We start from the raw sequence: 9280 nt of genomic DNA, 5'->3' as shown, positions 1-9280 counted from the left end.
ACTTCATATGCTAGGTCTATGACACCCACAGATGACAATGTCCTTCACTTTTATCGATTATAGGCTATGTAGAACGCAGTAAATGCCATCAAAATTAATGATGTCATGGTGTTCAGACATTTTCTTTGCGTGGTTTCGCACTTGCCAAGCGTCGTTTCGTGGTAAGAGTGGTGATGTGAAATCATACTTCAATAGTATGCAACAAATTATTTCGCTCTTTAGTGTCCTTTCAACATGCAAAAAAAACTAATAAGAATGATGTAGAGTAGCTGACCAGCTCATTCACCTGGCTCAAAGAGAAATGAAAATCAGTGTATTTGTATTGTTAGGTGTATCACATCTCAATGCGTGTAATCCTTGGAGGATGGAGGGTAGGAAGCGTAACACAGAGGACAATTTATTGCAACAGACACCCATTACATGTACATTTTAACGAGCCCATGCACAGCTTTTCTCCAACAAGCAAAAAAAAAATTTGCAGTTTCACAAGTCTGCAGCACTGTGGTATCTTGTAAGGCAACGTTCATACGCCCGAGCAGAGCACTATGAAAATCTCTTTAAACAATTCAACTGTTGTGCGCTCCATTAAAAAAGATTTGCAGTCAAGATAACTGGGTCATTAGCGACTCACTGCAACAAAATAATAGACATGTCCAGTTTTTGTGGCGGTACTATCTTACCATTATTTACTAACTGAATTGGAACAACCAAAACAACCGCTAAACAAAGCACATTTTCTTTTGAAGGCATCTATTGGCAAACAAAATACTGATTTATGGCCGTTGAATAGGCGCTGATAAAAACAGAAGCAGGCACGCTTTCTTCAGTCGTAGGTGGATGGTACTGTAGCCAGTCGCCGCTGAGCGCAGTCCAGGTGTTCACGTTTTCCCTTTCATAAAGGACGAAAGCGTATAGCCATGCTGACTATGACTGGCAACGTGAGAAGTGTGTCCTCACAAGCTCAAAGGCTACACATGGCTGAAGATTGCCCTCATTTGCACAACTTGTTTGATGGACATGCGAGTTTCACCATGGTGAACTAAAACTTGAAACGTTGCAAACGTATTTGGTATGCTGTGTTTCTTCTCTTTGCATAGGGGTACAAGCTTCTAGGTTCTTAGTACTTTAAAGTGAAAGATGCACATTGGCCCAAGCACTACTTTTAACTTCATACTACTGTAAAATCCCGAGAAATCACCCCCTCGACGCAGAAAGATGATCTGGAAGGGGGGCTCTTGCTTGACCCGGACACTAATTCAATATAGAAGTGCCTTTAATAAAAATGCACACCCATGTTTCTAATGAAATGCTGTATTGACTATACACGCATTTACTGTTTTACAGACCCGATGACAATCCTTGTGAGAAATTTCAGGTGTTATGACAAGGCAAAAAGATGTTATAAAAATGCTCAGACAATTTGTGACAACTCAGAATGCATCTCCAAGGCATCACACTGTAAAAGTGTTAAAAAAAATCTTGCGCATATATAAGGGCTCTCAAAACTTTGGTTTCGAAGAACTGCTGCTGCAGAATTCTGTAGTGGAAAACAGGTTGAAAAATAATTGTGGAAGGGGAGAGGGCGCTTGCTCGGTCGTCGGCACATATTCGAGATCTCCTGTAAAGTAAAAACGGGTGCGTGCTCTGTATTTTACAGTGCCCACTCGCGATTGAAGTTGGAATGGAGGCACTAGCATGTGCTTTTTTCATAGCACTGCCAGGGCTGCACAAGAGGCCCATTGAATGTGACTACCCGTACAAACAAAGAACGCTTGCCACCAATTCTGCTGCTCTATCTGCGAGTGTTCTCTTCACAATATTTTAACTGTGCGATACTTTACAGTAAAAATGCACGCCTATATTCATATTTTTGTGTTTCAACCAATTTTGCTTAAATATCTGCAGTCTGAATAAAGTGGACACTCATTACAATTTCTTATGAGAGTTTATGCTTTGAATTGCAGCTCAAGTCATGCAGTGAAGTTCATGCATGCACAGCTTACTCACCGCCACCTTTATTTAGGACTGGAAAGATAGGCTGCTGCTTGTCACAGTTCAGTTCCATCGCTTCTCATGGAAAACAACAATATAATGACCCTGGAACACAGGTGGCAGGTTGCGCGTCTAAGATTTCTGTTTTTGCTTAATTCCCAACAATTCAATATTAATCCAGCACTTTATATTCAGCCCCGCTTATCTCGTTCAACTCGAAGCACCCATGAGCACAATCTAACTCCAATTTTTGCACGCACTAATCTTTTTAAGCACTCCTTCTTTCCCCGCACAATCGAGCAGTGGAATAGATTGCCTGTTGATGTGTTTTCGGCGCGTGATGTGTCGGATTTTGAAAAGCGTGTACTTTCTGCAATATTTTAAACATTCACTGTGCCGCTATATTTCTTTGTGTACTGCTATTTTTTTTCACACTTGTCGGACTGTTTTCAGAATTGTGTACCAATTTACCATGCGGATCGATGCTTTCTATGTAATTAATCCCTGCCCACCTGCTTGGTCTTCGGACTGCAGTATGTCTTAAATAAATAAATAAAAATAATCTTAAATGAATTGTACAGGAAAATAAAGGAGGAGGTCGGGTAATTTGTTATCTCTGTTACAGGTAGGTGTACTTGCTGCCAAGGACCTCAAAGGAGGATAAGTGACAGTGGTGGAAATGAATCTTCACTCCAGCCAAGTGCACAACAAGCTAAGTCAGGAACATTATTGAAATGAACCATAAGATAAGCATTTTCTTGGCTTCATCATCCAACATGTGGTCGTTTTCATAATTTCTTTATTTCTCCTGCATCAAAAACCTCAAGCTGAGCATTCTGTTGTTATTACTAGCACATATGTTTGCAGGTGCTTATTTTGCTGCAATCTTGGATAGGATATTTACTAAAAGTGCTCAATGGCAATAATGTTTATCTGCTCCCTCGTTTGGTTTTAAGATGCACTTTTTTCTAGATTTGCAGTTGTCTCTAATTGAAGAGAATTCATATTGATCTTTGAGGTATGTAGTAAATAACAAGCAACTTTTTTCAGGCAATGTTACCTTATGATTTTCGGTGATATGTGGGGCTTAACATCCCAAAACTACCATATGATTATGACAGACGCCTACCTTTACATTTTCTTGTCAGTGACTTTTATTGAACATTTCTATTTGTCCTGAAACATTATTTCTTTGACAGTATAGCTGCATGACTGCTGCAAAATTATATAGAATTAGTTTACCAAATGATGATGAAGAAATTTTGTTGATTTGCAAAAGGTGTGTGTATGGGCCAACTTGAACACATAACCAACTGTTTCAAACATCCTCCCATGCAGTAAATGTTCCCTGGTGCACTTGTTTTCTGGTTTGAACAAATGTGAAAAAAAAGAAACATGGCAATAGGGAAGGCCTTGAAAAATCACACTGCTAAATAATGCCATAAATTCTGTGATGATATACACAATCACATGAAAAAAAAAACTGGGAGCGGAATTTCGCAAGCACTGTACATGTATGCTGGTTTAGAGAAGAATTAATAAAATTAAGTCCGATGGTTTTGTGTCACAAAACTAAAATCTGGTTATCAGATGCACTGTTTCAAGTTAAAGCATAATTATTTTGACCTCATAATCTCCCTGAGTGCATGGAACTAGGGCACTAGTACATACTACAACTATTATAATGAGACTCCTGATGTCCGGAATCAATCCTGTGATCTTGTGCAGAACTACACGCGGTGGCGGAGCCAGAAGAGGGTGCGCTAGAGGCCATCGCTTCCCACCACAAAGCCTGTCAGTATACCCTCCCCCTGTCTTCAGTGCTTGCCGTCCACCTGTTATCACCAATTAAGACAAATGAGTGGGATTCTTTTAAGCACACATTAATAGTATTTATGCTATGATGGAGCTTTTAAGCTAGTAAAAAAAGTAATGACCATGCCCCTCTCTCTGGTGTTACTTTAAGCAATCCCCTCCTCCTAAAATGATTGGCTGGATCGACCCCTGACTGTACGGTACCATTTCCCTTTACCTTAGGGTCAGATTAGAGATACAGACTTCCTTTTTTTTAATGCACTATTTTATGTTTAAATAAAGACAGCCGCATTTGCACTGATCATTTTTAAAGCTGTGTAGACCAAATAAGCATGTATATGCAACTGATGGTATAGCGTCCTATACAAACAAACAGTATTGCTCATATGCTCTACAGCAGAATGCTGAATAACGTCACTGCCTTGAACAAAGCTCAAAAAGAAACCTCTTCGTGGTGAATGGGAGATGTGACATATTAATCTCTTTTTTTGGCATCAAGCATCAAATACTATGCTAAGTCAGAGTGAAATATGACAAAGACAGGCAATAATAATACGACACTTCCGGTTTGTTCAAATGTCTATAATAAAATACAGAGGCATGAAGAAGAGGATAAGTATGGTGCTACTACATGCACATACAACAAAGTGGAACCTCAATACTAATTACCTAAATTCAATTAGTTCTATGACTATGGAGATCATCAGCAATGCGTTTACTGAATGATGTTACCCTCTTCATGAGATACAATAAAACACCACATTTGAATTATACAAGTTGTCTGTTTACTAAGTTGAGGCATTTGTTATTAGATAATTTGTGATGTGTTTGACAATCTGTGCAAATGCATAGTAATTGAAACAGCACCTGTTAAATCAGAGCAAGAATACTCTATTCATTACAGTGAAGTTCAATATGTTATGACACCATCCTGACACGCTAAAGATAATCCGAATAGTTTGTGACAATCTTGACTTCAGAAGGATTTGAATTTCTAGACATTTAATGTTCAGGTATTACCAGTTTGTTATAAAATGATAGGAAAGAAGCTATATAAAGAGTAAAAATAGAGCTTAGTATAACATTGTTCGGAGGCCAGCAAAAGAGCTTAAGACCTAGAAAAACAGTTGACTTTCCTTGGTGTTAGCGAAGGACGTTAAAACTCTATTGCCAAAGACTAGCAAAAGCTTTTTTAATCACAATCAAAAGAACCCTTGCCTTGATTTTTCTGCTAAGGAAGCATTTTCTTTTTGACAACCAAAGCCTCCTCAGGGGTTGTTATAGCATCTAAAGATCATAAGTACTTTTACCTTCTCAACTAACTCTAACCAGACAAACTCCCTAGTTGAAATGTATGGTTGCAAGAGTTAAATCAAATTTTTTTATTATGATTTTAATGGAGAGCAACGTAGGTTTGTTCTGCTCTGCTGTGAATGAGCCTGCAAACACAGAAACTTATGCAAGTACAAAAGATCTGTACATGATGACAGACTCCCTATAGTGTTGTGATCAAGTGCTCCCAGCTTTTATTTAACTGCAAATAACTTGCTTGAAGTGCCGCAGCTGTTGTTTCGCACCTATTGACCACATATTTTAGACAAATACTATTACACTGTGCTATAGCCGGTAGACAAGGAGTACCATCTGAGTGCTTTTTAAAAACTAATGAACCAGCTGTTTTCGATCATTTGAGCATGTTTTTACAACCAAAAGTTTACACAGACATTTGTTGCAACAATTGAATTTATTATGCATTAAATATGCCAAGCACTGGTCTTTGAGTTGCAGTGAAAATTGCAATATGGTAGTGCATGATCAAAATGTTGAGGCCCTCCACTGCCCTGGTCCTTTTATTATAGTATGAGATGTGATCTTTTATTAAATAATTTGCATTATGAAGTGCGAAAAAGCAACAAGACCATAACTGATATTTTTCCCAAAATAAATTACTGCTAGATCATGAAAAGAAGATGCACCGACCGAAATACGCCGTGCTTAAATGCAATGTGGAATGTACCATAATGTTCATGTTATCGTGTGCCATAAACATATCAAACAACACCTTCACATACAATCAACACCTATATATAGCCTTCATAGAGTACGAGAAGGTGTTTGACTCTGTCAAGACATCAGCAGTAATGCAGGCACTACTGAATCAGGGCATCGAAGAATGCTACATAAACATACTGAAAGAAATCCACAGTGGATGCACAGCCACCATAAAGAAAGCAGCATAATTCCAATAAAGAAGGGTGTAAGGAGAAGAGATACAATCTATCCAGTGCTATTCATCTCGTGTTTACAGGATGTTTTCAGGACCCTAGCTTGGGAAGAGTTAGGAATAAGAGCTAATGGAAAGTATCTTAGTAACCTGCGATTCCCTGATGATATTGCCTCGATGAGTAACTTAGGAGATGAATTACAGCTCACAATTACAGAACTGAACATGGAAAGCAGAAAAGTAGGTCTGAAAATGAATGTCCACAAAACTAAAGTAATGTGCTACAGTCTCGGCAGAAAACAGCACTTTGCGATAGGTGGAGAGACGCTGGAAGTTGTAAAGGAATATGTCTACTTAGGACAGGTAGGAGCCGCGAAGCCGGACCATGAGAGTGAAGTAACTAGAAGATTAAAGATGGGGTTGATCACATTCAGCAAGCATTCTCTAATCATGAATGGTAATCTGCCACTAACCCTCAAGAGGAAGGTTTATAACAACTGCATCTTGCCAGAATTTCCTACGGAGCAGAAACCTGGAGGCTTACAAAGAGGGTTGGGCTTAAATTGAGGATGACCCAGTGAACGAAGGAAAGGAAAATGATAGGTGTAACTTTAAAAGACAAGAAGAGAGCAGAGTGGGTCAGCGAACAAACCAGGGTTCAGGATATCATAGTTGTAATCAAGAAGAAAGGGAGACAGAAAGTTAGGTGGGTCCATGAGATTAAAAAGTTTGCAGGTATAACATGGCAACGAAAAGCACAAGACCAGGTTGATTGGCAGATCACGGGAGATGTCTTTGCCCTGCAGTGGGCGTAGTGAGGCTGATGATGATGACAACTTCAATGTACGACGAGGTTTAGATTTAGGTGTCAGGCAAAAAATGAGCATGCCAAAGTAGCGCTGAAGGCAAAGCACTCGGTTTTTATGCAGATCGCAATTGACAGGTGACCACTTGACACACCAATTATACAATATATGTATTATGCGGTGGCCCTCTGTGGCTCATGTCTGCAGAACCCTAACAACCAAATTTGCCAAAAGCGTGACCAATAAGCTTGTTTGCAAGACCGAACATGTACATGGGCTTCTTTGCAGACGTTTTATATTTTCTAGAGACTTGCCAAACCATGATGCACCGTTTCTGCGTAATTTTGATGTAATTAGTAGACTGCTCTTTTCTTGCATTGTCATGAAAGCAGCAGCCAAAGAAGTAGAGGCCACGAAAGTGTGCAGAACTGAACGGTTTAACTTGGTATAAACATTCACGTGTGATCACCGACAGGGGTTATCGCAGTCACAGCTTTTTTTTTCTCTATGCTACTTGAACTACACGTGCGAGTAGTAGAAATAGTGCGATATTCATACCACCGGCGTCACACAGACACTTGAGATCGCGGTCAGGGCATCTGCGCCAAAGTCGATGCTGTACAGCACAGCAGCGACAAAGTTGTGGCGCGCGATCAAAATTTCTCGAGGAAAACCGGTATTAGTCATCGCTACACGGTCCGGATCAAATACAGTGCAGCGCGACTACATGCAGCAAGTACACATGTCACAGCGTTCACTAAAGCGCGTCAGAGCGCACGGTGCATTCAGAACTAACGTGCACACAGAACAGTCAGCACTCAAGCATCACCATATTCGCAAAGAATAATATCGCAATAATACAAACCGCCGCACAACACCGAAATAGAGGAAGCGCTGACACACACATAACACAGCCAGCGGTGCCTTTACATACCCGCACCTCTACAGCCAGCGCGGGGCGCACCGCTAGAGATTAAAGTGCCTAGGGATGTTCGCGCAATTTGGCACCTAGGCCGCGCACGGTCGTGAGGAAAGCACCTAGTGGGATGCTACTCTTATTAGTTCGCGCCGAGGCTCCTGTGGCGCTGGTGACTGCAGCGCCACGGCGAGCAGAGAGGGAGGGAGCCCAGTGGCTGGAGAAGTACATAAAAAAGATAGAAAGGCAGCTGCGAAATTTTGGAACCATGTACACTTTCTAAGAAATGAGACGAGCGTAGAGCGAAGGTTTATAACTACAGCTCAAGGTGCTAGGCTAGAAGGGGACGAAGCTATTGAATATATACGAACAAGGGTGACAGAAAAATTTCAACATAGAAGTGCTTTATGCACCACAATAGACAGGGATGGATCAAGTGGCACAATGGCTCCATTTTCATGAGAGTGGGAAAGGGCTGAGAAGAGGGTTCCAAGTAGTACATCAACAGGCCCAGATGGCATTCCAATTATGCTGATAAAGACGTTGGGTCCGAAGTCTAAACAGACTATGAGAGAGGCGGTGAGCAGAACTATAACCGATGGAGAAGTTCCCGATGGATGGAAACTTAGCAGGATGAGAATGATTTATAAAGGAAACGGGAACAAAGCTGACATAAACAACTACCGTCCTATAACAGTGACATCAGTGGTCTACAGGCTGGCGATGCAGATTATAAAGGAAAGACTGCAGGCATGGACAGAGGATGATGGGGTGCAGGGGGAACTGCAGAATGGGTTTCGGAAACACAGGAGGTTGGAAGACAATCTGTTTTCACTGACGCAGTGCATCGAAATAGCAGAAAAGGAACACAGGCCCCTGTGGCTAGCATTCTTGGATATCAAGGGAGCGTACGATAGCGTGGTTCAAGAGGAATTGTGGGGAATACTGGACACACTGGGCGTGGAACATGTAGTCACTAATCTTTTAAAGGGTATCTATAAAGGTAACAAGGTAGTTATAAAGTGGGAAAAACAGGTATCCAAGCCTGCAGAGGTAAAACGGGGGCTTAGGCAGGGGTGCCCCCTGTCACCCTTATTATTCATGATGTACCTACAAGGATTAGAGGCAAAATTAGAGGGAAGTGGGCTGGGCTTCAACCTCTCTTTATTCAAACAAGGAAAACTCATTGATCAGGCACTACCAACATTAATGTACGCAGGTGATATGGTGCTAATAGCCAACAACAAGGAAGATTTGCAGAGATTGATGGATATCTGCGGTAATGAGGGAGATAGGTTAGATTTTAGATTCAGTAAGGAAAAATCAGCAGTCATGATTTTCAATGACAACGAAGGTAGTGAGCTTAGGATACAGGACGTCACGCTAGAGATAACAGATAAATACAAATATCTGGGCGTATGGATAAGCAATGGGACCGAGTACCTGAGGGAACACAAAATATACGTGACGACTAAAGGTAACAGGAATACAGCAGTGATAAAAAATAGGGCACTGTGGAATTACAAT

At 40.9% G+C, this 9280-nt stretch overlaps 1 long non-coding RNA gene across 1 annotated transcript; it reads right to left on the bottom strand.

Moving 5' to 3' along the window:
* Positions 1–1548: 1548 nt before the first annotated feature.
* Positions 1549–7795, bottom strand: LOC142783751 (uncharacterized). The gene is made up of 3 exons (XR_012888439.1): positions 7703–7795; positions 2008–2097; positions 1549–1618 (listed from the first exon to the last, which is right to left on the bottom strand). It is a non-coding gene; the product is annotated as an uncharacterized LOC142783751 (long non-coding RNA).
* Positions 7796–9280: the final 1485 nt, after the last annotated feature.

Source organism: Rhipicephalus microplus, unplaced genomic scaffold, assembly GCF_043290135.1.
Source record: "Rhipicephalus microplus isolate Deutch F79 unplaced genomic scaffold, USDA_Rmic scaffold_12, whole genome shotgun sequence".
Taxonomy (NCBI): Eukaryota; Metazoa; Arthropoda; class Arachnida; order Ixodida; family Ixodidae; genus Rhipicephalus; species Rhipicephalus microplus.
The sequence above is the reverse complement of the archived record's forward strand: the minus strand, read 5'-3'. Positions and strand labels throughout refer to the sequence as shown.